This window comes from Corvus kubaryi, unplaced genomic scaffold, assembly GCF_017639235.1.
Source record: "Corvus kubaryi isolate FWS band 111438036 unplaced genomic scaffold, C.kubaryi_AGA036_p1.0 split3-37344, whole genome shotgun sequence".
Taxonomy (NCBI): domain Eukaryota; kingdom Metazoa; phylum Chordata; class Aves; order Passeriformes; family Corvidae; genus Corvus; species Corvus kubaryi.
This window is the reverse complement of record NW_024582088.1, coordinates 206,853-214,595: the sequence shown is the minus strand read 5'-3', so window position 1 is coordinate 214,595 and position 7,743 is coordinate 206,853. Positions and strand designations below refer to the sequence as shown.

General features: G+C 50.2%; 1 long non-coding RNA gene across 1 annotated transcript; it reads right to left on the bottom strand.

Annotated features, from left to right (window-relative positions):
• Positions 1-369: 369 nt before the first annotated feature.
• LOC121658685 lies at positions 370-5,210 on the bottom strand. The gene is made up of 2 exons (XR_006014024.1): positions 3,638-5,210; positions 370-2,153 (listed from the first exon to the last, which is right to left on the bottom strand). It is a non-coding gene; the product is annotated as an uncharacterized LOC121658685 (long non-coding RNA).
• Between the last annotated feature and the right edge of the window lie 2,533 nt (positions 5,211-7,743).

Here is a 7,743-nt window from a genome sequence, read left to right as displayed (position 1 = left end):
TTGAGGCAGCAGGAATGAGAGATATGTTCTGAAACAGTGATGGGCGGGGGCTGCACTTGGATCAGTCGGATCCAGGGCCCACAGTGATTTCCGAAAAGCACCCTCCTTCCAAGCCCACCCCAAGCCTCACAGACCCTAGGAAGAGCCTCCCAAGAACAACCAGCCCTTTGAGAAACCTAAACCACTTTCTCCAACACCTCTGAACTCTGTCAGGAACATCGTTCATCAGAAAGCTAAAAGTGCCAAGCTGTTTTCCCTCGAGGGCAAATCTCCCTTGTGCTGTCAGGAGCAAAGCTGGCCAGGTTCTCATTGCTGCTTAAGGTGAATGCATGGTGTGTTTTACCAACTAATTGTGAAATGGCAGACTGCTTCAGAGGTAAAGGAGAAGCATTTTATTGTGAGCAGGAGAATTAATCATACCTGGGGCAGTACAGATGTCAGCAAAAAACAATGCAGAAAGGATTTCTCAGGAAGACTTCTTGACATGAATAGGAAGGTCTTTTTCAGGTCTTTTTAGATATGAATGAAAGATTCTCAGTGGTTGTTGTGACCCCTGTTTTTACCCTTGCTATCTAGATCCAAGAGAGGGATGTGTGTGCTAAAGCTACAAAATTATAAGGGGAAGGAGTTTTATTCAAGAAATGAAAATTTCCCAAACCAAGGCGTCTGCTGCAGCACTAATTCATGACGTGTCCCACATAGTTTATGGCAGAGATTAAACAATACAAACAATACATTTCAAAAATGGCATTTAACTGAGAAAACAAGAACAGACTAGACTCCAACCCATCCATTGTGCAATGCTGAGTTGTTGAGTTCTCAGCCCCAGCATTCAGGTCCTGCTCAAGGAAATACCCCTGGTTGCTGTTTACATGTGTGCAACCCAGCGTTTCGTCACACCTTTTTGTTTGTTGTGGAGTGAACCCCCTTGGTAACATGGCCACCCCCTTTTCCTCCCTTTGTGCATTTTCTCTGCCTGGGACTTGTTACCCTGGTCCCAAGGGATATGCTTTTCCATGGCTGTTTCCCATCTGGAGGCTGCATATGTACATGCTGGTGGAAGAAGAGAGCAACTCGGTCTTCTGATTCACTGCAGCCTTTCCCTATATTTTTCAAAGATATTGGTTATGATCAGCCAAGCTCTGCTGAGTACAGATTTATATCCTGACTCTGAGCTTGCCTCCACCAGCTCAGCCCAGTCGGTAAGGCAGAGGAGGCAGTGGTAGGTCTGGGATTTAGCGCTAGGGATGCAGTGTCCTCCTGGCAGCGCTGGAACTGTTGCTGCAGCCAGGTAGGGAAAGAAGAAATACTGATATGTGCAAGGATAGGGGTTAAAAAAAACAAAGAAGAAAGTCTGAAATGTCTTATGTGAAACCAAGCAACATACAGCAAAGGTGAGGAGAAAAAGAGAGATGATACAGGCAACACTGAGCGGGGCTGTATAAAAAAACTGGGATAACAGCACTTCCTAATCGTATTTGGTGATAAATTCCCAAAGTTTGCCATGAAACCTCTCCCCACAGTTCCATTTAGGCTCAGGTGGCCACAAACCTGTTGCTGAGAAAAACAGGAGTCCTCCACCTTCCTCTTGACTTCCTCACCCATGCTGCCAAATATGCCCAACATCAGGGTTACCCTGCACACAGACTTGACCTGAAATCAGTAAAACTTGTCCAAGTAAAAAGCAGTAATAAAATGAAGAGGATGGGAAACAGAGCCAAGAACAATGGTAGAACATGTTAGGGATATAAAACACCCCCAGAGATATGCCCTGACCAGCAGGTGAAGATGCATGTTTGACAATATAGCATTTTCTCCTCCAAGTTTTCTTACCAAGCATCACTTTTGCTTTTTGGAGGTTCTGCCCATGCTCTGCGGGATGGGATAGGGATGTCAAAGTCAGTTCACACTCCAGAGGAGATATGATCATGAGAAATCTGACTTTTCCCTCTTTATTATCCTTATTTGCCACATCTAGATGACACTGGACATGACACAAGTTCACAGTGATGTCGTTTACCTGCATGTGCTTACATACCAACGCGGATGACATCAGTCTTGGGATTTGCTCAGGGGACCACCACCAGGAAATGACTTCTCTTAAAACACAAGGAAAGCTCGGTGCAGCCTTTGTAGCTTCTAGTCCAGCAAGCCTGTAATATTCACAGGAATGAGACTCAAATTTCTAATTATTGGCTGAGTTATTTGTAGCTTCATATGTTTTAAGGCCAGAAGGGACCATCATCTAGTCTGGCCTCCTTAAATGGAAAGCTCCATAAGCAACAACCAATTCCCTGAGCTTCATTACAGTAATGAGCTCAGGAGTCCTGCCGTTTCGTCTCTGGCTCTAACCACTAGACCCTGCCATGCCAAACACAGCTGCTCAGATCTGCCTCCAGCTCCAAAGGGAAGTCTAAGAGTTCCTCCTGAAGAGGCAATAAATCAAATACCAATGTCCACAGTGATGGGGAAGGATGACTGCCTGCATGCGCTGGCTCAGCCTGCCCAACAGGGAATTCAGGTCCTGGGTGCCTTGTCCAGGGCCAAGCACCAGCAAGGATATGCATCCAGCCAGCAGGCTGGGATGGAGTGATTTACTTTACCTTGATGTTGTTTCCCCTTTGGGGACATTATTTTGGGGAAGAGAGAGGAACCACTCACACTTGCCTGGTTTCACACCCTGGTGAATGCATTTCACCCCACTGGGATTGTTTCAAGGCAGGCAGTGCTGGTAACCAGAGACCCCGTGCGGCTGTGTAGCAGCTCTGGCAGGCTTTGTCCCTGCCTGGGCTCTTTGGATCAAATGGCACTAGAAACAATGTGGCTACTTCTCTCTTCTGTGCCCTGTGTCAAAAGCACATGCTGAAAACCCATCCAGGACCTCCCAGTACAGGCTTCACTAACCACCTCCCTCCATGCGACAAGGGAAGATGGCCTCCAACTACTGCCACAGAACCCTGGGAGGGACAGCCCAGCTCTCTGTGGATTCATAGGAAACCACCTCTCTCTGACACAGGAAGAGATCTCTGAACTAGGACATGGCCAGGAAATGGGTTGGGAATTTTCAGGGGTGAGACATTCATCTTGTTCTGCTGCATCTTGCCCAGCTCCAGGCTGGGACCCCCCCAACCATCAGGTGCTCATCTTCAGGCACCAAGTTGAACGTTTGAACGAGAGAAGCCCTGGAATGGAGAAGTGTTGGTCCAGGAACCCAGGGCCTGGGGGGTAGGATTTGGAGCTCATCCACCTGAACGACACGCAGTGGGAAGGCAGCCCCCCACCCTCAGGGTGCTCCAGGAGCCACCAATCAAGGGCAGAAGCTCATGATTGCACTGGGGAGGGAAAGCTTGGCAGACAGGACACTACCAGTCATGCTAGGCTGGTGTTTGCACCTTCTTCCAGGTGTCCTTTCCTACCACTATTGCAATTTGCCTTTTCAGAGGCAATAGTGAGAGTACCTCAGGGTCTTCTCTGCTTCCCATTCAGGCCTCTCCATTTTAGGATTTACTAAATGTCACTGTCACACCTAATAGCCACCAGTAGCAACCACAGCTCTGGGCAGATGGATGGGACGGGACGGGATGGGACGGGACAGGTCAGGGTACACACAGCTTCATGAAAACAGAAGGCCACCCACCTCATGACCAGTTCATGGAGGAAGAAGCAGGAAGGAGGTGCTCCAAGTTCTTGGTCAGGACACTAACCACAGATTGTGTCTGCAATATGACAGCAGGGAAGAGGCAGGGAACCAACAAGCCAGAAAAACCAGAGCTTTGGACATGTTCCCTGGAGGCTGCCATAAATATAATCAGCAGAAGAGCACTCATCCCATCAATCAGCAATGCTTCCCCAAGCACCACGAGCAATTCCCACACACCAGTTTGGACCACGCTGGCTGTGACACCCCTGTGAGTCACTGCCCCAGGGTCTACCTGGTGGGATGAGTTGGCTGCTGGTCACATTGCACAGCACAAGTTGCTTACTGGCATTGTCAGGGTTACCACCCATCCTCTCCTGCTGCCATGGTGTTTGTGGTGATAACAGAGGCAGCTCAAGGCTTCTCCTTCCTGCAGGCAAGAGGTAATTTAGTAGCTGCAGAGGAGCAGGCTTTGGGGAGGAGGAGGGTTGGGCTAGAGGTATGGCAGAGAAAGCATGGAATTTTGGAGCGCGCTGCTTATCCATGCCCTGAGTTGGACCAGACAACACCCTGTGTGTCCTTGGATGTGCCCATCACCTCTTTAGGGGTGAGGCACAGAGACGGGCCATGCCAGATGACACATGCCAGATGACTGACATGAAGTACAGAGAGACATCTGCTGCTCATCCCATTCCTGCTGAGATGACTCAGCTCCTGCCTCAGGAGCCTGAACAGGAAGACTCGTGTGGTATGCAGAGCCCTCCAAAACCCAGCCTAGTCCCTTCAGGGCCCATAAGAAGCATCCCCATGGACAGGGTTTCTGTGTGGAGAGGGGAGATACAGACAGGCAGGGCTTTCCGCCAGCCTGGTCCCCCTCAGAGGCAGGAAGAGCATATTACAAGGGCTGGAGGGTCTGTAGCAGCCTGGGCAACATTTACCCTCTCATCCAAGCTGCAACAGGCAGGAGTCTGCAGCTGCGCAAGGTGTAAAGTTCTGCTGTTCTAAGCAGCACTATGTAAAAGTCTGGCCAGGGGGATGGGGAGGGGTGGAGAGCAGAACAGCAAGTCTAAGCCTCCCTCCCCATGCTCTCTACCACCTGAGCAAACCATCCTACCTTCATCATACATACCTTGGACAAGCTGTTGAAAGGGCATACACAGTACAGGACAAGGCCTGCAACAGAGATGCACAAACAGAGGTATGCAAAAAGCCTGGCTCCTGGAGCCCTGCTGAATGGACAGGGCAGCCTTTGCCAGTGCAGTTACCCTAAACTGGTCCTGTCAGGACCTGTTTCATCAGTCTTTATGCTCAGCTTTTCTATAGCAGGGAACATCAACAAAATGTGGAAACTGAGTCTCAGTGACACACAAGGCTGGACTTAGAGGGCATCTCATCACAGCCTCATTTTGCACCAGCATCCTCATTGAGCCTAGCTGTCCTCACATGAGTCATGGCTTCATCATGAGGCTCAGCCAGATGATCTCTCTCTGTACAAGGGGAAGACAGATATTTGTCCAAGACCCTTGTCTTGAGTACAGAAGCATGAAACAAGTTGGGTAAAAGGGTGGAGAGAGGAGCAGAGGGAGCTTTGCACCCTGCCTGACATGGAGCCTGACTGGACCTTCTCCTGCAAGGTACAATGAACCATGCATCCCCAAATTGTCTGCTTCTACCCCAAGGATTACAAAGGCCTCACTGCCAACCAGGGTTTGGTGCCCAGCAGGGCAGTGACAAGCAGTGCAACTGCCCAGCAGGACAATCAGGGCAGTGAGGACAGCTGGTCTCGCCAAGCCTGAGAGCCCAGGATGGCAGGGAAGTAGCAGCCTCCTCCACCCTCATCCCACACAAAAGGGTAGATGGCCTCCTAATCACCTATCCATGGGAAAGAGGAGACTTGCTCTCTGGAAACCGAAGGGCTAGACAATCTCAGGCAGATTGACTTATTGCAGACTTCTGGGGTGATAAATCGTGGCTAATTGTGGGCAGGTGACAGAGCAGACTAAGGGAAAAGGAGCTGGGGACATTGACTGCCCGGCAGCTGCTGCCCAGCCCTGCCCCCTTCTTTTACTGCTCCTTTCAGGCCACTTGAATTGTGCAAATGCAGTGCTTTCCAAAACCTGCCGAATCTCCCTCGCAAGGTTCCTGCCCCCTCCCTTCCCGCTCCCTTTCAGAGCTCCTGTCCTCTCCCTTCCCACTTCCTCCCTTGCCGCCGGCTCTCATTCTTGTCTCTGGGATAGGAGGTCCGCGGTCGGGGGGGAGGAGCCGCCCTGCCACCCACAGGCTCATGCCATCAAGCAGCCCTTCTGATGCCACAGCATAGGACTCTGAGGATGTTTTTCCATCCCCATGAGACCCATGTGTCTTCTCCAGGTTCTGCTCTCAGCCCTGATGCAAGTGGCTCACCTGGACAGAAGACACAGTACCATGTTCTGGATATGGATATCTTCAACATCCCACTTAAGGAGACACCATGTTAAGCAGCCCTGGTGTGGCTCTGATTTGGACCCCAATGAAGGGAAAAATCCACTTGGATCTCAGGTCACAGTAGGGCTAACTTGAAAGCAGAGCCTGTAAGGGGAGGATCCAAGGGATCAGCTTGAGGAAATGGGCTTTGCCCAGCACATGCTGAAAGGCCAGGAGACAGCAGGTGCTCAGCAGTCCCTGCTGGACCCTACATGGATGACTCAGGCTGCCTGGCCTTATCCCACACTTCTGTTAGCTCTTTCCTCCTTGCTCCACCATGTGCCCTGGTGAGATAGAAAAACAGACACTAATGGGGACACACCAGCAGCAGTTTTCACAAGCCCTAGCTTTCCAGAAACTCCTCTGGGAAGAGCCAGATCAGTGCTTATTACAAACTGGATGAAAGCATCCCACAGGTGGGACAGGGAAGGTGATGACCCTTACAAGAGGCTGGATAACACACAGGACAGCATCAAGCAAGGTCACTAGCTCAGCTGAGCCTACTCTAAGAGCCCAGTCCTGGACACAGTTAGGACTGGATCTTTCAACAGCTTGGGTAGGTCAATCAGGGCAGACGCTCCCTACCCAACCCACTCCAGGCTGCTTTTGTGAGGGGTGTTCTCAAGTTCTCTGTGCTGTGTTTGAAGACAATATTTGGCAGTTCTCCCCTTCTCACTTCCTCTTGCTCACACTTGTCTGCTTCTTCACAGCTTGTCAGAAAATTATACCCACTCTGGAAAAGCAGTTTAAAATCAAGTCTTAGCAGGCAGCTGAAAATTAGTGAGGGATATGTTATGCAAAGGAGCTAAAATTAACTCTTCCCTTCACTCTAGAGGGTCTGCTCCACTCTACGCACCCACCGTCCACCCTAAGCCACTGACCATTTGGACTCACACCAACAGTCTGACAGCAATTAGCTGGAGAGAAGCAGCTGGCAACCATCAGCTACTTGTAACCATGCATTAACTGGATTTATCACAGGCTTGGAAATTATGAGTATTTGCCCATAAATGCACCATTTCCATTTCACTCAGCCACATATACCCAAAAGTTAAAAGTCCATATCTAAGTACATCCCTCAGCTCCCTTTATAGACAGTGGTGACCTCTTTTCAGTATCTGGCTTGGGATGAGCTGTATCATCCTGTGGAGGCCTATATTCCTCACTGCTGACTTACAGAAGTCTGTGGTGAACGCCCGAACTGTCACCAAATTGTCTCATGGAAAGGAAGCACTCTTTGCATGATGGAGCTTTTCCTCAAGTCCCTCCCAAATAAGATTTCAACTTTTGAAAGACAGGTGTCTGCCAAGGAAGGTGGGAGCCTCCCTTGGAATGGAAAATATTACCCCCTTCCCTCTGAATCATTGTAACTTTGAAATTACAGGGCTTTCAGGCAAAGATATGGGAAAAGGAATAACAGTTCTTTACTAGCATGTATAACAAGGCAAGTAACAACAACAACAGCAGCAACAACAAACAGAACCAGAGACCCAGTGCCGGCCTCTATCGGCCGCAGGCGCTTTCCCCTCGGTGCAGTTCCACTCACGGCCGGCAGGGGCGCTGCTGGCTCCCGGCCGGGCAGGGCAGGTGCGGTGATTCCCCCGCGCCTGCAGGGGGCGCTGTGGCGCGAGATTGGCTGTCTC